Below are 25707 nucleotides of genomic sequence, written 5' to 3' on the forward strand. Positions count from 1 at the left end.
TGTATTTTGTTTCTTTTATTATTGTTTCTTAGAAGATTAATTTCAACCCAAGACTTTCTATATGCTAGGCAGCCAATCTACCACGGAGCTCATACCTAGCCCTTCTGGTATTTATACCTAGTAACTTACTGTTCACAAGTAAGTGTGGTTCTCTATTATGACATTTAGCATGTGCTAGAATTTCAATATAAATCAGCTAACAAACAAGTCATGAGTATATTCTGACCCAATCCTTTCTTTAATATTATCACTTTTTAAATTTATTTTACATACCAACCACAGTTTTCCCTCCCTTCTCTCTCCCATTCCCTCCCCCCTGTGTCCCCCTATCCACTCCTCCTCCATCTCCATTGAATTGGGATAAAACCTTCCATGGGAATCAGTAAAGTATGAAGGCTCTATGATGACAATTAGGGTAGTCACCAATCTGATTACATGGGTAGGCCAGTTCAGATATCTTCTCTATAATTGCTAGGAGTCTTAGGGGGTCATCTGTATGAGTTCCTGGGAGAAAACAACCCTATGGCCTTTATGCAGATGTTGGCAGTGGTAGATCTATATACTTTATAGCTTCCCAAGCATTCTCAGTAGCTGATGATAAAAAAAAATGCCAATAATAATTTGGGGGTATAAAGAACCTTCCAGCACAGAATTATCTGTAGTCATTGAAATCTATCTCCACAGCATCAAAGGAAGCTCTTTGGGAAAGATGGTGGATTTGATGAATGAACATTATTCTAGGTGGTGCTGTAGTTTTGTGTTTGAGTTCTTGAGTATTCACAGATGCATGCTGTAGTGATTTTGGGGATGCTAAGCTCAGTGTTTTTGTTCCAGTTGTCAAAGGTCTGCTCACTTCTTGCCCACTTTGTATTTGCTCCAGACAACATAGGCACTAATTTTCTTTTTACAAGGTTTTGCCTTTCTAACTACTCTGGGGATATGGTCAATCACACATCCTTCAGATCACTTAGACTCCCACTTGGAAGCATGACCAACTGGCATTGACTAGTAATCTTCATGGTACAAACAAAGTCTCTGGTGTAAGAAAACATCTTCAGGATTGGTCTCGACATTCCTAGTTCAACATGTTCTCAGGTACTAGCTCTTCTTAAATAAGTCATGCATTCAGTTCAGTTCAAAGCCTGACAAAAGTTATAGATCTTGCTTGGTGTAAATGTGCAATGCCTCATGCTGTATTCCAACTTCTCAAACACAAGCTGACTGGCCTGCTTCCCCTGTTTGATTCCTTCCAGCTGGTTTCTTGTCTATCTTAATCTACCCTCACTTTTTTTTTTTTTTTTTTTTTTTTTTTTTTTTGCCTTAAATGATTTCCCAGAGTCCTAGTCATTTACTTTGTAAAGATTATCTTTTTATTTATCTTTTTATGGCTCTTCTATTTGAGCAAAAGAATACAAGTGTGGTATTAACTATATTTGTTTGGACTTTGGAGAGCAAGAAATAGCATTCTTTCTCAGCAATATGATAACTCCTTATGAGACTGGGATGCAGTCTCTGCCTCCTGAGTGATGGGATGATATGCAGGCCACCCTAACCACACACCTGTCCTTTATATGGGTGCGATAGTTCCTAACTCAGTCTCTCCAAACTCCCCATTTGCAGCACAAGGGCTCTAGCCACTAAGCCGTTCCTCTCACCAACTGGTATTAGTTAAAGAGAATTCAGCAGCAAACCCATCTGGCTTGGTATTTTCTTTGTTGAACAACTACTACTTCAATTTCATTGCTTACTTATAGATCTGTTCAAATTTTTACAATCTCTTTATTTAATTGTGGTCATTTATGTGTTGTCTGTGAATTCTTTCATCTATATTTTTAAAAATAAGTATTAAAAAAGTTTTCAGGTTGACATGATACACTATTTCTCTCTTCCTTTTCTTCCCTCCAAATGTTAATTCCAAACATGGGAGGAGAAAGACCACTGACCCGAATCATCATGGTCAAGTTTTTTAAAGCAGGCAATTAATAAAGGCAGGCTTTTTTGTTCATGGACATAGACTGACTCGCCAATTTTTCTTCTCTACTCTGAGTATGGGTTTTTACATATGTATCCAAAAACAGACAGACAGACAGACAGACAGACAGACGGATAGACAGACACACACTCACACACACACACACACACACCTGGGCTATGCTCTACAGCTTATTCTGTAAGTGGAATAGCAACTGTTTATCTCTCAGGTCCAAAAGTGTGAGACTAGAACACTTTTACTATATGATCTCCCACCAGTACCCTCTGCTGGATTGAAATCTTTTGCAGAAGTTGTTTTGTAACCGATCTCACCCTATCCCTCCCCATCCTTCAGCTCAATCTTTCTCTGGATCATAGTGCTGCTGGAATCTCACTTTTCACCTATATGTATTTTTATTAGCTGGTAAGTGAGATCTCCATTTGCGTTTAAATTCATGGCTGCATCTACTCCTTTTACTGAAATTAGTCAGTTCTAAAATAGTTTATCTTCTACTTTAATTCTTCTGAATCAACTTCAGTTTTAAAATTCAATCTGAAATACAGGATTGTTATGTGTTGTTTCTAAGATAATGGTGAGAACAGGATTAGGACCTATAACTCATCTACTTTAGGGCCCCAACTCCTGAAACACATTGTTCACAGAAACAAAAAATGAGCACTAAGGATGGCCATTTCCTTTGCCATTGTTTCCTCTTTAATGCTCCCTGGTGCCCCATACTCTTCCAGGAAACAGCTCCCCACTCCTTCCTCTCCACAAACATCAAAAAGGCTTAGAAGCTATTTGTACACTAACGATATGTCCATTGTGGAGACTGAAATTAAATTTTGTTCCAAGGTCCCAAGTGGTAGTCTCTAAAAGCATGGCAGGCTGCTCCAGGATATGAAGGTAAGTTTAGGCATACTCATTTCCCAAAGCTAGCAGAACCCAATGTGGCTTCTTCATCAGACAGATTTGTCATTTCGATTTAACTTTGTATTTTTAGAAAAAAATTCATCATCTCTATGGTTTCTTCAAGTGCCTTCAAGAGACACTATGAGATTTCTGACAATGAACTCTGAGTACTTTAATAGAAAGAAGCTATAAGAATATTATTTGGTGGTCTTATTCATATGGTCTTGCTAATATAACTTAGGCAGAATGTTGGCTTTACCACTAATTGCTTAGCATTTGCCCATTTCTGGTCTATTTCCTCATTTTTGTACCTTGGTAACAAGAATAAATTGTCTCAGTGAAAATACTGGTTCATAGCAGGGGATAAGAATCAACATGTACCATATACATAAACATGACTGAATTTAACTAATGTGGGGGCTATATACTGACAAATCTTCACCTGTATTTATGCAATCATGTTTGAGAAATTTTTATTTTACTTTGATAACCTTAAATGAAACATTATTAAATTCCTATTTCTTAATTACAGCTAAGCCAGGAGACAAAATACAAATGAAATGCCATATGTTGCTACAAGGTAAATATGTTTTCTTGATATTCCTAGTATAAGGTTCATTTAATCCAATAAATATAGTAACTTGTCACACAGAAATTGATCTCAATAATAAAATTTGAGTTAAGAAAATTTAATCCTTTTTTTTTTTTTCTTGAGCAGTCTTTCTATATAGCCCCAGCCAGCCTCAAACATAACCCTGCTTTTTTCATCTGAGAGCTGGAATGACCAGTGCATGCTACCATGCCTTGCAAAGAAATTTCAGTGTTGCAATTAGCAGAAATTTGTAACATTGTTTTCAGCAATATTTTCATTCAAAAATAAAAAATAAAAACCTTCATAAGACACTAGCAAATACAACACAAAAACTAACCAATCTCCATTTTTTTCAAGCTTGCAAAGGAATGTCACTGTGACCATACTTCAGTGAGTCAAAATTAATAGCAAAAAGTATGAAAACAAGAAATAATGTCAAACAACGAATTTTTTAAATTTAAACCTTTCTAAACAGTTTTTTTTTTAAATGAGGCCATGTAACTTAATTCCCAAGTTAAGAAATGATTGTTCAGATGGGTACCTGGAAACTCAGTACACAGTTTAATTACTGGATTCTTTACTGGAAGAATAATGTAACCAAAAAAAAAAAAAAAAAATACATGGGGAATCATGAAGTTGCCCTAGTCTAGCTGCCTTGAGAGGCATTCATCAAAGGCTTTTCAGGTTAGAGTTCCTGGGCACTGTGTTCAGTTCCTGAGAAACTGAAGCACCCTCTCAGGCAGTGGAGGATCAAGACATCTGGTTATCTTTTTGCAGAGAGGGAGGATTGATAAGAAAAAGGGTCAACACCAGGCTACAGAAACCCACAGAGACAACTGACCTGAAAAAGGGGGAGCTCATGGACCCCCAGACTAATAGCTGGGAAACCACCATTATACCAACTCAGACCCCCTGAATGTGGGTCTCAGTTATAAAGCCTGGGCAGTCTAAGGGACCTCTGACATGGAACCAGGATGTATACCTGGTGCACAAAAGGACTTTGGGAGCACATTCCCTATGGAGGGATATTACCTTAGCATAGAGACAGGAGGGATGGCTTAGGCCCTACTCCAAATGACTGGACAGATTTTGATGATCCCTCCTGGAAAACATCACCCTCCTTGTGGAGTGGGGGGGTATGTTTGCATGGGATGGGAGGCAGAGTCTGGAGGCATGGGAGGGAAGTGGAGGGAATTGGGATCAATATGCAAAATAAGAAAAAATAATTAATATATATAAAAAATTAAAAAATCTGGTTATCTCTGCATCTCTAGAAGTCAGCAAAGCAAATAGTAGCTTGGCTAGGTAATTAGTTATAGACATTATTCTGTGTACCCTGTGTAGTCTCCAAATGTCATTGTATTCTGCCAACTATAATTGATCATGGTGACTACCAGGTTCTGTTTCTAATAAGCTTATGAAGAGTCTGATTGCTTGCAATAAACTTGTCTTAGCTTCAGTCTTGCTGAGAGCCCACCAACCTGGGCCTGGTTTTCATGCCCATCAACCATCTCAGGAGATCCTGGTTTGGTAAGCACTGATACTTACAAAAATCCATGGATTTCATTAAATGTAAGTATGTGGACCATACTGTGCAACATCCTACCTAGAAAACTGAGAGAAGAAACTTCTGTGGCTATGCAATGTTACCAAGAATATAAAAAAAATATAATGTAGGTAGTTGTTCATCTTGTCTACTTGCAGAGCCATTGCTCCATTGCTGTGGATTTAAAGAACTTGCTTTTTTTTTTTTTTTTTTTTTTTTTTTTTTTTTTTAATCATGGAATCCCAGGGAACAAGATGAACAGCTTGTGTGTTGATCTTGGCAAATGATAGAGTTCCATGAAGCTTATCATCCTTCTTCTTTCCCTGAGACACACAAACAGCTATATGGGAAATGTATGTTTGTTGTCCCAAGAGGATGGCATTGCTTCCTTTTGCTATGTGCTCTTCTACAGAAGGGGAAATACAGGTTTTTTTTTTCCTTTTGGTTTATTTTATTTTATTTTACATAGATAAATCACAATGCATGTATCGTTTTAAAATGTCACTTTCTAACAACTACAAAGGAAAAAGTTTGACTTTTATTCTAGACATCTTTAAAATGTAACTTGACATGATTTAATGAACTCCAAGTCATAATTTTGGCAGAAGAAGCCTCTATGTTGTTCATGTGTGTTAAGATACTCTAAGAAAGGTGGCATTAAATGACAGCTCTCCACTTGATCTCTGATTTGTGATACGGATATTTGACTTGAGTGGACTTTTCTATAGCTGTACTATATAATGCAAACTCTCCATTTAAAAATAACTGATAAGAACTCTGAATATTTACAGGTTTTCCTTTTTCTTTAAAAACACTCACGTATCTCATGTGTACTTTGCAATCATGTGTCATGAGAGAAAAGAGAAATTCACTGTAAAATGATGCTCCAAATTCTAATTGAATGTTGACACCTACCCGGTGTACAGCATGCTTGAGGAGACATGAGGAAATCATGTGTTCCCCAATCAATCCCAGCATGCATCATCTCCTCGATACAGCTTTAAAGTAGAAATGTAAGGGACCAAACAGACATAAATATCACAAACCTTTGAGGTTCCTAACTTTTTAATGCCTTCATCTATCTTGTATATGAGTGAAAGGGCAGCAGAATGATCTATACTGTTTGAGGTGTTTTAGTGACCATGTCCCCACCCCTCATGTCTTCATGGGATTTGCCTATTCCATTCTGGCAAGAATGCTGTCTCTCACAGATCTCAGCTAGGGATGCTTTCTTGCATTTTTTAAAAAGTAAAAGTTCTCTTTTTAAAAACAAAACCCTGTTCATCCTAAGATACTCCTTTGTTTTCCACCAGGATGACCACACATTAAACGCCTTGTTAAGCCTTTCGCAAGGTCAGTGGTTCTCAACCTATGGGTCACAACATTTTTGAGGGGGTAGCATATAGATATCCTGCATATCAGGCATCAACTTACGATTTATAACAACGGCAAAACTGAAGTTATGCTATAAAGTAGTAACAAAGTATCTTTATGGTGGGGGTCACCACAATATGAGGGACTGTATTAAAGGGTCACAGCGTTAGGAAAGTTGAGAACCACTATGCTGAGTGCTTCCTTCTCTACTGCTATTTTCCTCTTATCTCTCCTGCACTCCCAGAAGTACCACTTTTCATTTCCAGATCTTCAGAAGAACTCCTCTTCCTGATCAAACTACAGATATAATCTAAGGAAGACATGACAGAGTTTGGTGCAGGATAATGTGTGCTTATGGTTTAAACTCTCTCTCTCTCTCTCTCTCTCTCTCTCTCTCTCTCTCTCTCTGTTAACTTTCTCTTCTGCTACAAGAACAGTGATGCTTCACAGAACTGCTAGAGGAATTTAATGGAAGCAATATGCAAATGTCCTTATAACAAAGGTCATAGCATCGAAAGCATTCAACAAATGGCAGCAGCTCTAATGTCTAGGGATGTTTTCCAATGTATTTCTCTATCAGGAAATTGTCAGTGGACTTTTCAATGTTCTCTTGTATAGGCATATGTTGTATAAAGAGCCTGTTAAATGCTTATTGTTACAGTGTATGAAGTGCAGCCTAACAGTACTCCCCTGTTTGTGTGACCTTTAAAGCAGCCCTGTTTCTCTCCTCTTTTGATATATGAATTAATGGCAGTTTTATCACAGTCCCCATCCTGTTGCTTGCTGTCTCTTACATTTTCTTAAAGAAAAATACTGGTAAATTCAGATTAGTCATCACTAAACCATGGCCTTTGCTTCTGTGTTCTTAGAGTCTAAACTTTCTACTTTCAAAAGAGAGAAATGTGAGTTCTCAGATTTTCCACAGCTTCAGTAGGGGGTGGAAAAGTTTTGATGGACTGCTTGAACCAATAAATTTTAATGGATTCCCAACCTGCTCCTGAAGATGCTAATCTTTAAGGTCCCCTCTCCCTCCCCTATCCTCAGCAGGACATTGTGAGATGTGATGGAATAAGACTGTGAAAGTAACATTTCAATTCCAACAGTAGCTATCTTCTTTTTTTTCTTTTTCTTTTTTTTTTTTTTTTTTCCTGTGAGAAATCAATTTCACATGTTCTTCCTCATTTTCCCTTAAGAAATTTCAACTAAAAATATTTTTGTTTTGAATGAGCCTCAATAAGGATCAGGTGTGACAGAGGATCTCATCATATCCTTAACTTGCCTGAAAACTTCTAAGTTTTTCTAGAAAAATCATGTTCTGGGTGTGTCATGTTTTGTTAGTGTTCAGGCTTTGTTTTTATCTTGTCAGGCATATGTAAGATGAGGTTTCCTTTATTTGTGAGAGAAAGTTGCCCTTTGATGCTAACTGCCCTTACTGTTGAGTCAATCTTCCCTGGCCTCCTTGCTAGTACTAGTAATCTCCCCCACCCTATTGTTCCAGCCCCCTCATCTTGGCTCTTCAGAGCACAAAGACAACCCCATCCTTGACCCAGTGACTGTTTTGTATGGCCAGTTACTACATTTTTCAAAGATTCATTTCTACATGTAAGATATATTAAAATAAAAATAACCTATAGTATATACTCCTGCTGAGGCATATGATGTAAAAAAAAAAAAAAATGTAAATCAAGGTTTCTAGAAATAACAATTTCCAGGAATGAGCTAATGGTGAAATAATGAGAACCTTGTTTACTTATTTTGCTTTTCTTCATTAATCTCTGACACGTTTATTTTGATGATTTCCATACATATGGAGAGGTTGACACAGCATGACCATTAACATTTGCATGTCCTTAACCTATATTTTGCTACCAGTATCTGTCACATTGGCAGAGTTTATTGATAGAGATAGATTTTTGTGTAGAAAAATGACAGGTAAAACAAAATGCATTTGTCAAACTATTTGGAAATAAGTTGTAGGAAAGAAATGAGAATTTATTTTATCATAAAAATTGATTTCCAGGAAGCTATAGAAAAGTAGCAATTTCCTTTTCCTTTCTTTCAAGACTTTGGGTTAAAGTTAGCTAGAATCTATTTATCCTCTATCTATTGCTAGTTAAGAATAGAATATAATGAAATAAAAATAAGGTTTTATTTAGGTTTTTCAAAGTGTTGAGTATTTGGGATACAAAGGACGTGTTGTTCCTAACTATTTCAGCAAAACAATACATGCCTGTTGTATACACCAAACAGAGCTGTGTACACCAAACTGTGTGCCTGCTGTGTACACCAAACAGTGCATGCCTGCTGTGAGCACCAAAGAGTGCATGCCAACTATGAGCACATGGTCTCTGTCTGGACAGGGTGCACCCTTGAAGACCATGTTCCCTGATCCAGTGGAGACAAGCACTCTAAAGAACAGAGCAGGTGTATTTCCATTAGCTCCAAAGGACACACCAAAGATCTACTGTCCACTGATTCCAAGAACCTAGCTAAGTCTATTTTCAACAGCAATAGGGGTTGACTTCTCCACAGCTGTAAGAATGATTCCAGTAGCAAAGCCATTGCTTTACACTGTCCTTCTCCAGGGTATATGTAAACAAAATATGCTTTAGATCATCACCACCAATATTATTTTTTTCCAATTTGTTTCCTTTTAGCTTATTATTACTTTGTTGCTTGCATAACTGTAAAATTGTTTAATAAAACACATTTCTTGAATTTTATAGGCATATGTGTATCTTCATTCTGCCAGCTTTTAAGAACTAGGAAAATTAATTTAGATTTCCAGTTGTGCATAAAACAAAACTTTCTCCACAAGATCAGATAAATTTGCAGTGTGATTCTATTAGGACACAGTCTGCAGGGATAGGTCTGGTGTTTAAATCCCAGATCTGACATGCAATTTCTGGGTGTCTCTTAAGTAAAATCTTTAGTTTCTTCTTCTTTTTTTTTTAATCCAAAAAATATCAATGACAATGGAACTTGGCACACTGCATTGCTATAGGGATGAAGTTAACACATATATAACATATTTCCTCTGGTTCATCATTAGTACTGCATAATATTGCCATTTCTAAATTCTTTGTGTGTATATACTAAGACCATGGGGGGGGGGATTCAACTGAAGATAACAAAAGTGTTTTTAACTTGAATAAGAACTTAATAATTGCAGTGTGCCACAATTGAAGTGCGCATGAACAGTTGGAAACCTCAAAGGCAAAGCAGAGTAGAACCAGGCTCTAGGTCCTACATGTACATGTAACACATTTGCCAATATTGAATAAAAGTTTCCATTTGTGGATATACAAGCCTCCCATTTTGGAACCTATTTCTATTCAGGAATTGTTTATGTGTATAAAAAATAAGCCAGGCTGGGAGGGAAATTATTGAATTAATTAAAAAAAAAAAACAAATTTTACAGCTTTTCTTGAGAATCCCTTAATGAAAAGGCAGCAAAAAGATAATGAGAAAGGACCAAACAAATGATTTCCTCTAAGATTTGCCAAACTTTTACAGCATCATTATGATAGATTTCCATTTGGGTCTACGCAGTTTAAAAGAAGTGGGACATTTGGACACAGAAGAGAGCAGAGATGATTAAAGAGTTGGAAACCCAGGCTTACCAGGAAGGGATCACGGGAATGATGCTGGTTGGCCAAAAGAGGAGAAGGCTGTGGCGGACTTAATTATACTCTCAGTGTATATAATCTCCCATATAAATGGGTTGGGGAACAGATGTTCCCAGTGAAAACAGAACAAGATGGAAGGAAGCACTTTGGCTCTGACTTGAGAAGCATCCTTCTGTCTCTGAAGGGTAGTTATTTAATTCTTCTCTCTTGGGTACTATACTGAGAACTAAGGAATCATTGAGAGATAATTCATATACTCACACAGATACACTGGGTGAAAATGTTGTCTAAGATGTGTGTTTGCAGACTTACAGTCAATGCACAGCGAAGTGCTAGAAAAGAAATGAGTTAGGAAAGGCAGCTGCAGATTATTTTATGTCACCATTGATACCGCACAGAGATGCAAGAGTTTGACAACATCCCAAAAGAAATCTCTGCAAGTACGCTTGGTGATGATCACCAAAATGACTGCCAAAGGCAAGTGGGGTGTGTGTATTAAAAGTGGGAACAGAGATGTTGAGGGAGGGTCTGCAGGAAGCAGGGAAGAAAGTAGAGTCGATCTTCCAGCTCAGAAAATTATGGAGTGAGCAGCCTTGTCTTTTGGGACCCTAACTCTCAAGAATTCATCCTTGATGATTCCCCCTTTTGGAGCGCCAGTGAAAGGACTCGCCATCTGAAATTTCGTGCAAAGTGTTAAAGTGTTTCTGATGGGTCATACCATAGAAGCTGTGTCCTAGAAATGGCCAAGGTTGTGCCTTGTGCTAATAGCTGAACCTTGGTGGTCTAAGAGTCACCCAAGTGGTACTGGTATTGAAGGTGTGAAGGGGTCATGGAGGGTGATTAAGGCTTGGCATTGTATGGCAGGGCTGGTACACCTGAAGAGATTCTAGAAGAAGCTAAAGGTAAAAGTTCATCCCAGTTGCAGGAAGGGACCCCATCAGTTTTGGAGATGACAGAAACAGCAGCAGAGCAGAGTCAGCCAAAGCCTAGAAGACAAAATGTGTGTGCTGCAGAGGGCAGAGCGAGAAGTGACCCAAACCCCTTGGAGGAGCCCAGAAGATCAGAGTGAAGCCCAGGCAATTGAATAGTGAGTTGCTTACACTGTTGGGGTTTGGTTTGGCTTTGTTCAGATTGTAACTGTGCCCTAATTATTACCTCTTCAAGAAAATATTTAACTTCATTTTGATTTTTATGGGAGCTCATAGTTGTGAGACTTAGAACTTTTAGGAAATATTTTGAATTTTTAAAGAGATTGGGTATTTTAAAGAGAACTTCTAAGGTCTTTAAATTTGTAAGGATTGTTGGGCTTTTAAAGTTATGTATGTTTTATACTGTGACATTAATACTAATGTGTCATCTTGAGGATAAATGGGAAAAGAAAGGTCTAATTAAAAAGTGATGTGTTTGTGTGGCAAATTGACAAGAGGTCAGTTGTATTGGATAATTTTGTATCAACGTAATACAAACTTGAGTCATCAGAGAGAGGGAAGCTTCAGTTGAGGAAATGTCTCAATAAGATCCAATTGTAAGGCATTTTCTTAATTAGTGATCATTCGGAGAGGGCCCAGCCCATTATAGGTGGTATCCTGGGTTGGTGGTCCTATAAGAAGGCAGGCTGAGCAAGCTATGAGGAGCAAGCCAGTAAGCAATACCCCTCCATGTCCTTTGCATCAGTTCCTTTCTCCGGGTTCCTGCCCTGCAGGAATTCCTGCCATAACTGCTTTTGATGATGAGTGAAATAATTCACCCCCTGTCAATGAAGAAATACTCATCATTTGAAAGTGTGCCTTTACAGGGCACTAATAACCAATTTTAGATATCTCATAACAAATACAGCATTTAAGGGCTGAGAAATGTTCTGAAAGATTCTAGAGTACCTTGAACAACTCAAGGGATGGTTAATGTATCTTTACCAGCCTATCAAAAGAGGGCAACTCAGGAAGAGCTAAGTGGAAGAGATGCATAGGATTAGAAATGCCTTGTCCTCTCTGTGTTCATCACCCTGAGGGCTCCTCATTGTATAGAGCACTGTATAAACATGATTTATTAAGTCCTTAGCCTCACTTCTCCACAGAGTCTTTAGGATAGAATTAAAAGTTTTGTTCCCATCCCTCTAATTGTAGAACTAGTTCTCTGGCAACTATACATCTTTTTGTTCTCGAAATTTTTCTAACTGTATCTATTAACTATGTTAAAATCTATCAAAAAGCAAGGCAGTTAGGGAGTTGCAAACAGCTTCTGCAAAGCACCTGGGAGAGATTTTGCCTTTTATGTGATAAGGTGTGGCATCCTTGTAATAATTGCTTTTAATTATTGCTTCTGAAAAATCTTTATTTTAGTTTGCCATAATACTGACTATTGTCTGTTAAAAATGTGGCTCTGATATTGTTCTGGATTGAGTGCAAAGTTTCCTGAAATGGCATCCAGGCACACTTTCCCATGAAAATGTCACTAATGACAAATCGTTCTAATGCATAATTTGGAACTGGTTGAAAATATTTTTAGAAAATTTGAAAAATATTTTTGGTTTATTTCCCCTAAAAACAGCATATGCTGAGAAGCTTATTTGGCAAGTGATATTTGGATATTTGGTAGAGAACAGAGGGTAGAGCCTGTTGGAATGCATACATCTAGGAACAGGCTAGGTGACTCCAAGGCTGTCAACTGAGACATAAGTATTTCCTTTTTCCTTTTTTTTTTCTTTTTCCAAATTTAAATTAGAATCAAGCTTGTTTTGCATGTCAATCCCAGTTCCCTCATCCTCCCCTCCTCCCCTGCACCACCCACCATCCCATCCCCTTTTTGCTCCCCAGGGAGGGTGAGGCCTTCTACGGGGGGATCTTCAAAGTCTGCATTATCATTTAGAGCAGAGCTTAGCACCAGCCCCCTGCCCCCTGCCCCTCTCCCACCCCTCTAGGCTGATAGAACATTCCTCTATGTGGAATAAGCTCCCAAAATCCATTCATATACTAGGGATAAATACTAATCCACTACCAGAGTCCCCATAGATTGCTCAGGGCTCCTAACTGAGATCCACGTTCAGGGGATCTGGGTTGGTCCTATGCTGGTTTCCCAGCTATCAGAGTGGGATCCATGAGCTCTCCCTTGTACAGATCAGCTGTTTCTCTGTGTTTCTCCAGCCTGGTCTTGACACCTTTAATCATCACTTCTCCCTCTCTGCAACTGGATTCGAGGAGTTCAGCTCAGTGTTTAGCTGTGGTTGTCTGCTTCTGCTAGAGCCTACTGGATGCAGGCTCTAGGATGGCATATGAGATAGTCCAATCTCATTATTATTAATGGGAAGGGCATTAAAGGTAGCCTCTCCACTATTGTTTAGATTCTTAGTTGGGGTCATCCTTGTAGGTCTCTGGATATTTTCTTAATGCCAGATTTCTTTTTAAATCTGTAATGGCTCTACTAAAGCCTCTCCTTCATCACCAAAGGCTGGGTGCTGAAGAAATAGGACTTGAAACTTTCATAGTATCTACTAGAGCACTTAAGTAATGCCTTGCCTTAAAAAAAAAAAAAAAAAAAAAAGCCCCTGCATAGTAGTATCCCGGTTTCATTTCTGCCACTGTGATAAAATTACTTGTAGCTCACCACTCCAAGGTACAGCCCATCTTTATAGGGAATTTAAGGCAGAAACTTGAAGCAGCTAGTCATACCAACAGTCAAGAACAAGAGAAAATGAATGCTCAGCATTCAGCTCGCTTTCTCTTGTATTCTGCAGTCCAGGGCCCAAACCCAGAGAATGAATGCTGCTGTCCACGTTTAGGTTGTTCCATATCAGTCAATGCAGTGAAGACAATTCCCAAAGAGGCCAGACAGACAATCTCTCACTGGAACCTCCCCAGAGAGTCAACATTGTTGACAATTAAAACTATCTATCACAGGTTTATTATACTTCAAAGGATTCAGATCTCTTGGAAAAAAAATAATGCTACTAAGAAATAAAAGCAAGCAATCATTTAGTTACAAGGAAAGACATTTATCAAAAAATTTTCTGCATTTGAATATTTCTTAAGTATGTTGTTAAGCACAACATAACTCTGTAATTAATTGAAAAACAGTGGTCATGGCTTAAGAAATGTGCTGTTAGGTGATGGTGTCATGTAAGCACTCAAGCATGTAGCTACACAAATTAAGATGTCTGTGACATCATTGTGTTATATTTTCACAGATTTAATAATTTATTTGAGGTCCATTATTGAATGAAATTGTTATACATCTTGAAGCTGTGTTTGCAAAAGCATGTTCTCAAAATTTAACACAGACAATGTTAACTCTTAACCTGATATGATAAAGCCAGCTGGATTCTATTCCATGGATGACTTATTTTTAAATGTAATATAAATGCCTTTTCTTCATTACAAAGACCAAAACATTTTCAGTCACACTTTGGAGAAGTGTAAACTGTATTCCAGTACTTTCCCCTCAACATCAAGTTGAATACATAGGATCAGAGACCAAAAAGGGCAGAGTGAGCCAGAAGGCCAAGTATAAAATAAAACCCCAGAAAGAACCACTACACTAGCAAATGGTGGGTAGTCCTCTTGCTGATGGAGGGAATGGGGCCTGTCATATGCTAAAACCATCATACAGTTTGTAAAGTAAGCTCTGGTTTCATGGTGTCTTACAGCTTCCAAATGTTTTGTTGCACACATTGACTCATTTAATCCTCAAGACATGTAGGGTATGAATTATTACATTCCTTCAATGGTGTCAAAAAGCACGACTTAATGCAGATGAAATTTTCTGCTGGTGAGCAAACACTGAGAGAGCACAAAGTCACTTTTTAGAAAAACAGGCAGAGCCCTCTTGCACCAGCCTTATTTGGTGGGCTATCATATAAGAGGATAGATTCAGAGTTAAATGTAAAATGATCTAATATGTGACAGATTTGCATTTTAAATTGAGCAAAGGCAAAACTTCAAAGTACTCATCTTTTTATTAGAAATATGATTGGGAAATATTTTTTCTAAGAGTACAGAACTGCTCTTATACAGCTCTTCCAATCCAATATAACTAGACTGCCATTTGGTAGGTGCTACTTATTTACCGCCAAACTGAGACCCTAAAGCAACAACCGTTATCTCATTACCTGGATCAAGGATCTATAAGCAATCTAGCTATGTAGCTGTGATGCAATTTCTCACCAGAGGTAGCAGTCATCATCTCTTGTTATATACATATCTCCACTCACAGAATAATATTCTTCTGGCAAGCCAGCTTTTCTTCTCCAGAGAAAGTGACCCCAGAAAGAACCCCAGACACTTACCACACTCCTTTGCAGCCTAACCTCAGCAGTGTTGTACTATTGCTCTTAATATTTTCTTTGATCACATAGAAAAAGTCCTGGTATGGCATAGGAAGAGACTGTAAAGGGTGACATGATGGATTGGGGCTGATAATGGGAGTTGCCTGCTATATTAAGGGCATTTATTGGATGGGGCCAATAATAGTTAATAAACAGAATGTAATTCCTTATCCCTAGTATAATGTACTAGTAATTTCTCTTTTAGACTGAGCTCACAGCATACTCTAATACAGAATTAATAAAACACAAAAGATTCCATCCCTATACTCATTGCAATCTAGTAGTACAAATATACCAAATAATATAACAGAAACCAAAAGCCAATTAAAGCAATACTCAGTGCCATAATGAAGTTCAAATAATGATATAGCATTACTGTACACTAAGAGATCCATAAGTCATAGGGCCCCTGATTGATGTTCATGTAGCTCCATCTGAAGTGAGGGCTTCAATGTAAATATCACAGCAAAGAGAGTGGAAAATTTAAGACCTGGCAGTGGGAATCTTACCAAGATTCTGCATTCTTTGGAATGAAATCAAGGGAAACAAATTGCATGTAGTCTGAGCTAGCTGCATATAAGCAAAGCGTTTATGAAGCGCCTGGTAAATGTGTATCTGCAAGGGATGGAAATGTCAAGATACATCAAAAGTCCTCTTGAGTTGTTCCAGTGCCTTTCTACCAATTAACAGGTAAAATTAAATTCCTTATCATGATAATGAAGGTCCCCTTATCTGGACCTGCACCCTAGATCTCATTACCCAACAACTCACTGCCATTATGCCCCTTTCCCAGTCTTCTACCACAGTCCTCCAGCCTCCCACCTCTTTTGCATCTGGGCAACAACAAATAGGGCCCAAGCCTAAGAACCACACTTCATGCATTCTATTCCACATGTGGGATATCTCTTTCTTCTCCCTCCCTAGTCCTCACCTTCCCAAATTCAGTTCAAGCTGGGCATTGGTGGCACACACCTGTGATCCCATCACTTGGAAGGCAGAGGCAGGTGGATCTCTCTGAGTTCAAGGCCAGCCTGATATACAGAGCAAGTTTCAGGATAGGCTCCAAAGCAATACAGAGAAACTCTGTCTCAAAAACAACAATAATAAACAAAACAACAACAAAAAATCCAGTTCAAAGCTCACTTTGTTCAGAAAGGTGTTTCCAATTCCTCTCTTCTCTATCCAGACTCCCAAAGTACATGTATATATGTGTGGAATGCTATGTACTAAGTGAATTAAGTGAGTCTATTATGAAAATTCCAGTCTCACAACCACTTATGTACTTAACTTGACATCTTTTATTTCCTTTGAAAAAAAGAAAATAAGATGGAAAAAATAGGACAAATTATGATGCATCTTTGAATATCGGTTGTGCCTTAATTTGACAGACTTCATTAGACATTATGTTGTGATTTTTAGTCTCCCCCTTGAAGTCTGAAATTAGTTCTAGCTTGTTATAGTGTTCTGTACCCAGCCAATTACTCAAAAAATTTAGGTGAAAGAGATTTGATTATAAATAAGCAATGAAAAGAAGTTCCACTGCCTGCCTCAGGAAAGGTACCCTGACTTGCCATGTCACTTCACTTAAGGTATGTGTGATGGGAGATGCCATTATGTATATATGTTTCTCATACTGGTTAATGAATAAAGTACTGTTGGCCAATAGGAAAGGAAGATAGGAAGGACTAGGAGACAAGGAGGAAAGAGAAAGTAGGAAGGAGGAGCCAGGATGGAGAGTCTGGAGAAAGCAGAATGCAGGCTGGCTCCCCGGTAAGAGAAATACATAGATCAGCAGAAATGGGTTAATACTTAAGATAGAACTAGCCGATAAGCAACTAGTACCTGGCCAACAGAATTATATCTAATAGAGTCTCTGTGTGTTAATTGGGACTGGCGTGGCAGAGGGACAAGACCAGGCGGCGGGCGGAAAAACCGTACTCCTTACAGTATGTGAGTTGAAAATCTGATAATTTCTTGGTAGCTTTAGAACATTTGACCTGAAAACTACAACTCTTTTCCTTTCATGCCATTTCTCCTCAAACCTTCCTGGGATTGATGTGGAAAACTAGGTATCTTGGCAGAACACCATGATTTCTAACAACAGATGTAAAACTGGGAGTCAGGTCAGTCTGAAATGAAGTTCAAGCTTCACTTTGTATTAATACAGTTCTTTGTTGGTGAGTCACTCTGAACCTTAGATTGGACCTCTGTAAAATGAGGAGCCTCGTCCAATATCAATAGCCAATGTAGATGAACCCTGTTCTATCTCAATGACTCAATCTTCCAACCCTTCATTTAGATACAACTTTCAAAGTACTTTCGCCAAAAGCCATGTGCCACACTCAACAGGTTCAGTGTGGTCACTTGCTCTATAAATGCAAATTGACTCATAGTCTTCCACAATAGATGCAGCTCTGCCATTGCCACTTTGCTTTTAGCCAAAAGAGAAAGCTTTGAAGAATGAGGAGAAATCCAAGTCTGAAATCCTAATAGCCTTGGGGCTCAGAGACTTAACACAAAGAGATGTCATTCACTAAAACATGGCCCTGGTGGAAAGACTACTGCCAAAATTCATATTAATTTCAGTTGTTAAAGAAATTTCAGAAAAATGCACCATGAGGTCTCAGCTAATCAAATACAGAGTAATTTGAATGAGTCATGCTAGAGTCAATGGTGAATACTGGTCAAATTCTCATAACTCAAAATAACAAGAAGGACTATGAGAGATTGCATTCTCCCAGAAGAATGCTGGACTGACTATGGATGGATAGAGGACAATTCTGTTTGTTGTATAAAAGTGAGTCATAAAGTCTGTTACTATACTTTGATTCCCTTCCCCCCCCCAAGAAAGTTAAATTTATAGTACCATATTAAGGAAAGCTAACACCTATGATTGGTATTTTTCCAAAAAGTAAAAAAAAAAAAAAAAAAAGGTTAAAATATCAGAGATATTAATAACAACAACAACAACAATAATAATAATAATAATAAAAACCATTGTTGTGAAGGACCTATTTGACCAGGCAGTAGTAATCCACATGGCTACCCACAATACACAACCAGGTCCCTACCTGGATCCCTGGCAAAGAAAGGGTACCTTTCTCAATCACTGCAGAAAGATCTGCTACTCATCCAGTTCACAAGAATAATACTTCATGAACATAGAAATATGGTGCTCATGATAATGTTTTAAGCCTTCCATGGGGGATCATCAAAGTCTGTAACATCATTTGGGGCAGGGCCTTGGCCCTCTGCCATGTATCTAGGCTGAGAGAGTATCCCACTATGGGGAACCGGCTCCCAAAGTCCATTTGTTAGATAGTGGTTCCACTACCAGAGGTCCCATATACTGCCCAGGCCTCCTAACTGACATACACGTTCAGGGGGCCTGGTTCTTTCCTATGCTAGTTTCCAAGCTGTCAGTCTGGGGTCCCCCTTGTTCAGTCAGCTGTTTCTGTGGGTCTCGACTCCATTGTTTATCACTCCTTTGTCTCTACAACTGGATTCCAGGAAATTGGCTCAGTGCTTAGCTGTTGGTCTCTGTAGTGGGACCTAAGGATGTTATGTCTTAGTATGTCCTAAGTGAATTCACATTATCAAGCCTGTCTATATTACAGTTAAGACTGTATTCTAACCTTGCTAAAACCATGCTAAAGTTGATCTGTTAATATAAACTCTATTATTAAAAGTAAATGGATGGTGGTTTAACAAAAAATTTTATTCAAATGCTATGCTATGAGAATTGCATTTTCTTGACATGTATTTCTAACAAAAATGTAAATTATTAAATGTAAAATAATTAAAACAATGTATTTCATTCACAATTAAAAATTTCCCTCTCCTCTAAAGAACAGAGATGGGAGAGTAGGTAGGTTGGGGAAGATTAAAAAAAAAAAAAAAAAAACAAATTCTGTATCAAAATGTCATAAGGAAGCTTGTTAATTTGTATGCAAACTGAAAAAATTTTAAATCAATATTATGTTACTGTGGCACTGTCTGTTACAATTACTTATTGCTGGAATGAAGCAAATTTAATATAAAGTTCATGTTGGGGATATTATACCAAGTCGCACTTCTCTCAACAACAAAACAACATGAAGAGTAACACATGAAGAGTAACACATATGAAGAATGACACATGAAAAGTGACACATGTGAAGATTGACTCATGTGAAGAATGACACGTATGAAGAAGGACATATGTGAAGAGTGGCACATATGAAGAGTGGCACATGAGGAACAAAGCTCATGGCTAAAGAAAGTTAGCTTTTATGGAGCTCAGAACTGATTGGTGAAAATAATGGGTACCTGTCTTTAGTTAATCAGGAGCCACCTCGAGGTCACTGTAATCTGCCCTTCTTCACACTCTATCTTCCCCAGTTTCCACTACTAATAACCATTTAGGATTTTTTTTTCAGCTTTTATTAGTAAACTTGGAGCTCTGAACCATGGAAAGCACTTTAGGACTAGTGAAAAAGATTTTGTAAGCCAAATTTCACTGAGTTCCATTCTTCATCATAGTAATACAGCTTTTGAGTTTATAATGTGGTTGTGATACACACATCAAAAGTGGAAAGCGCATTGACAAATTATCATATCACCAAAAAATAGTACTTGAGTATGTGTTTGTTAGCCCATACAAACCTGGAGCTAGTGGGGTTCTACAGTTTTTTTGTTTTTGTCCAGCATCAGGGTAGAGTGGCTTACAATATATTCCTGTCCTAGGGCAGGGGAAACTTTTCTGTAGTTGGATAGTTTTTCGTGAAGTCAATGCATTTTAAGTTAAGGACTAGTAGTACTGTGGCTTGATAGAAATAGTAGCTTTCAAAATTTAATCTGTATAGAAAAAAAAAAACAACAAAACAAGATATACCAGTAAAAATATAGATCTTAGGCTTACTGTTTTATTATCATGAAGGTTCAAAGTGTTTTATTAATGCTATCCACTTTTAAAAGTAATAATGGTTTTATTGTGGAGCTTGGCTCTGCACAAGGAGTTGAACATTTAGATCAAAGGAAGTGATGTGTTGGCTCTCCTTACTTTCTCATAGCTCATGAATATTAAAATTTTCTAAAAATACATTGTACTTGGAAATGTGAATTCTTTTGCAAATCTAAGATTATATTCACTGTTGTTTTTTATTTCTTATTTTAATGAAAAGTCTATTCAAATCAGGTAGCTTTTTTAAAAAAGGTTCTACGAAGAAAAGAAAAATACATTTCCAAGTTTTTCAGCCTGCCACACATCTATAGCACCAGGAGACCGAACTCCATTTACCTCCTGAGTCAGGACATGGCATTATCTTTAATAGAATCCAGTCTTCACTCCTATTGTCTTTGGCTCTTTGTAAATGATGCTCTCATTTGAATCTTTGATATTTGTTTATTTTCTTATAGGTTTCAAGCTTTGCTCCTGGTTTAAAGAGCAGTCGTCTCTCAAAAAAGTGAAGTTAGCTATCATCTGAAACTCAAGTCCTTGAAAAAGAGGACCTGGAGCCTCCCTGGTAACTTCTGCATTGCTTTCCTGGCAAGCAGACAACTTCATTAGACAAGCCAGCCAAGGAGCGTCTTTAAATGGAAGCCTTGCGCACAAGGAGCAAATGCATTAAAAAGTTGCTGACGGGCATGAAATGCTTTGAAGTGAAGATGGAAAACTCCAAAGCAGGAAGGATTTGGGGCGTTTTTGAGTCTGATTGGCTCTGTGGTTTCTCAGCAGTTATTCCACAGGCTAAAATAAATGCAGAAATGGTATTTTGAGGCCACAGCTGCAGAGGGAACTGTGATGAATTTCAATGAAAATCTAGCTGAATTGTGAAGAATCTGATTTTCAAACCCAAGGAACAGGAGAACATTGTTGCTTGCTATATCATTTTATATCTAAGAAATAAGAAAGAAACCTCACGTTTTAGTCACAAGATGCACACTGACTTTGGCTCTTAGTTCAGTGGTGGATGCTTTGCAGTTCTCTGAAATGCACTCTGTTCCTTTAATTATAACTTACATCCTGGAAAGAGGCAATCTAATGAGTCATGTGAAGTTAGTGGTGAAGCTGAGATAAGCAAGCATAAACACGAGTGCTATGTTACCATGAGCAGTCCATAACAAATCAATTTTATAGCAAAGCTGCTTCAAAGAATAATGATTTGATGCCAGTATAGTAATTATTTCAATCGTCCTATGCATAAAAAGCAAGATATATTTTCTACCAAGAGTAATGGATAAATATACTGATGTTCAAGGGAATTAAACATATAGTAGGATCTAAACATATAGACAGTTTGCAGACCTGGCTAACCTGGAACTCCCAGAGATCAATCTGCCTCTGCCTCCCCAGGTCTTCGATTAAAGGTGCCTGCAACCACACCTAGCAATATCAAACAAATAGCCAGCTGGAAAAAATGGTACAGATTAGAACCAGAAACCACAATATATAGAAAAAACGTGTAGCCCTCTGACTGTGCAAACTGATTAGATCTATAATGCTATAGACTTTGTAGACACTTGAACTTTTTGTAAATTTACGGTGATTTCAATATAGCATTCTTCATAAAGTTATCAGAATTGAGTTAGTGATGTGAAGCTCTTAGTAAAATTAGTCCTAGTGCCTATTTAAGCACTCAATAAATGGCTCTTTGTTATTAGTAGCAGTGTAGAATGGCATACGGTTCTGCAGCTAGCTAACATTTCTAGACCTCATTGTGGCTACCTGTAAAATGAAAGGCTTGGGCTACAAGTCAGAGGAGCAGCTGGTGGCAAGTGAAGTTCAAGGTGTCAGGCTGCCAGAAGGAAACTTTCTGAAGGGCTGGCTATCTTGGACAGGTGCCAAGATAACAGACCCTGGAATGTCTTTTGCTTCTGCTGTGCCTTTACATGTTTGCTGCTGTTATCTTTCTCTGGTATCCGGCATTGTATGAATGGGTGTGGAGTGATTCCCCACTACCTATAATGTAGTGTGTTTATCTCACAGAAAGATCCCATTCCACTTGGCATTTTTACCTGTGGATTACTATGAAGTAATCCTAACTTGTACTGTCTGATTGATAATAATAATGTTAGTTTACACAGAGTTTTGATGAATAAAAATATAAACAAGAAAGTGTCACACAGCTAGAACACACGAGTTTCTATTGAGGAACCATATAGACTTTGGCTTAGGTTAATGGTTAGAAAAACAATTGAGATCTGGTAGTCCAGCTAGATTAAATTCTTTTTAACCTTAATAATGTCGGGAGATGTGTTCCCAGGTTTCAGAGAACATAATAGCTTAAACAAAGCTTTGAAAATAACTTAAATTACTCTAAGATGTTTTCATCAATAGCTTTGAGGTTAAAACACACACACACACACACACAGAAATAATCTAAAGATTTAGGAAGGGACACAGTTGAATGCAAAGCCTGCTAAGGTCTAGAAACAAGAATGAAGCAGCCCAATTATGATTGGCTGACTCACCTTTTTTCTTAGGGTTGGTTGATAACCAAAGGTGATGATAAATTTTTATACCCATTTTCCCATAATCTCCTGATATAAAAAATAATACTGATGAGTGGTTATAAAACCTAAAGATTTAAGGTAGAGCTGACTGATTATTTTTCTTATGTAAAAGTTTAGATTTGTGGTTATTTTAAGATTCCTTATATGATTACCTTTCAAGATAAGTTATTGGCCCTATCTTTTTACTGGCAGCCTGACAGTAAAAGACCTGACTGACAAGAATATCTTGCTTGCCTACACAATTAATCTATAATAAGTTTCTCGAATATGAATGCATGCAGATTGTTGGAATTATTTGTTTTTCACCTGTAATACATGAATGTTTTATCATGTAAGAAAAATGAAAACAACATATTTTTACCTGTATTTATTATAATCATTCACTTGAAAAATTGAATGTAACCACATTACAATTCCTGGAAAAACTTGATGGCACATATAAGCTGTAGGAAAAAAAAAAAGAATACAGAAGAATAGGGAATAAAGAAGAAAACCACCAAGACAGAGTGTGTGTCTTTTTCCTTAACTCCTCAGATAAAAAAATCTAGCTTGGGCTGAAGCAATGGATTCTTTTCCAGCCCTGTGCTGCTTGGAGGCTGGTCCCCCGGGCAGTGATATTAATCATATCTAATGATCCTGCCAACTTTAAAATCAGATTGCTTTAAAACACATTGCTTATGGAGTATGTGAACTTCTAAGTTGGTGTTCAGTGAAATATTGTAATGCACTGAATCATGTTCACCAAAGAGTGACATGGGTACTGTTTCTTCAACCAGATGCTGGCAGGTCACCTGCCACTACTCAGCTCACCTGACTCTGGACAAGGTCATTATGATTTCCATATTGTCACTTCTTTGTCCTCCTTTCATACCATACAGCCTCTAGCCATGAACATTGTCTTTCTTTCTCCACTCACAAGATTCCTTTTAATAAATATTTTATTTCACTTGACTTAAATTCCCAAAATGATTTTCTTGTTGTTTCTATAAAGCACTAACTGTCCCCCATTTACTTTCAAGGCTATCAATTGAGCTAATTTCTAGCATTTTCTCTGTACCTCAGGCTTATTCCAGGGATGCAGGGGCCAATTCAACCACCAAAATCCACTCACCATCACCAACCATAATAATAAGCTATGGGAAAAAAAATCACTTGATTAAAGTCTATAACTATTCCTGACAAAGACTCAAAGAATTCATAGAACAAAACACAATTTATGCACTTGATAAAAAAAAAAAAGTTTACATTATATAGTTAATGGCCAAAGGCTGAATGCTTTCTATTTAAAACCAGGAAAAATATAAGAAGGTTTCTCTAGCCACTTTAATTTAGTGGAATACTGGATTTCCTGGGCTGGGCAACAAGCAAAGAGAAAGTGGCAAAAGCCGGTTAAAAGTGGTTGGAGCTATGGCTCAGTGGGCAAAAACGCTTGATGCACAAGCATGAAGATCTGAAATCAGACCCCAGATTCCACAGAGAAATCTGGGGCATGCCTATGCACTCTTATAACCCAGCTCTGTGTGAGGTAGAGACAGGAATATCACTGGTGTTGGCTACCAGATTATCTCCATGTTTAGTGAGAAATAGTATCTAAGGTGGGCAAACATAGACCAGGACACTTGATGTCTTCCTGTGGTCTCTGAATATTTGCACACAAGCACCCTTCTATATACATCATACATATAGCAGACACACTAAATATAAATGTATAGAAGATTTTATATATTCATAAAACAACTGTGACTTTTTCATAAAAAAATAAAACAATGGATGTGCCTTTGTGTCTAAACAACAAGTGTTAGATTTGGCAGTAAACACGTGATTCAATATAAAAAAAGAATTGATAATTTATACTACATCAAAAGAAAAAATAATTCTGACTTGACTCTTCTGAGACACTGGAAAAACAAACTAGAAACTAAGAGGAAATATTTTTCAATTGCATATCTAATAAATGGCCTAACATCTAAGTTTGGTTAAAAAAACTCTAAACACACAATAAAAAAATAAAAGTTCAGTTAGAAAATGGGTAAACAAAGTAAATGATTCACAGGAGAAGATACACAGGTGGCAAATAAGATCTTCTGTCTCCCTGAAAGATGCTCAGGATTGTCCTGAAAAAAAAACACAAATATCAACAATGTGATATCATTGCACATCTACCTGAATGTCTAAAATAAAAGCCAGTTGACTATGCCAAATGGTAGGAACAACCTAGAGAACCTGCATCACTCAGATGTTGCTAGTGGTGGCATACAATAACCCAGCCACTGCAGAAAACATTCTAGCATTTTTTCCTAAAAACCTGAGCATGCCACTACCATGAAACCAGAAATGTTAAGACTTGTAATTATCCAGAAACTTATACATAGGCATTTATACCAGCATCATTCATAACAGTTGCAAATTGGAAATGCCTGTGTCTTCTCACTAGGAAGACATTCATATTTTGCAATGTTACTCATCAATAAAAACCATCAAAGTACTGCCATATTCAACAACCAATAAAATTACAGGTTGTAGAATAGTCTTAACGTAATAAATTTCTACAACTGAAGAATGGCCCAGAAGGTGTTGAAAATGTTAGAGGATGGAAGGACAGGCTGAAGTATAGGCAGCTATGAAAAGGATCTCTCAGAAGAAATGTCTGCATCTTGACTGAGAGGTTGTAAATACCATGACTGTGATGATAGATGATAGTTTTGTAAGACATCGTCATTGAGGCAAACCAGATAAAAGTTACAGCAGCTCTATCATCCCTTTCATGTGATTCCACATTTATATTAAGCTAAAATTTTCATATCCAAATTCTACTTTTTTCTAAAAATATTATGTTTCATTATTATATTTAACAGGAGCAACAAGGCCATC

Source organism: Phodopus roborovskii, unplaced genomic scaffold, assembly GCF_943737965.1.
Source record: "Phodopus roborovskii unplaced genomic scaffold, PHOROB, whole genome shotgun sequence".
Lineage (NCBI taxonomy): Eukaryota > Metazoa > Chordata > Mammalia > Rodentia > Cricetidae > Phodopus > Phodopus roborovskii.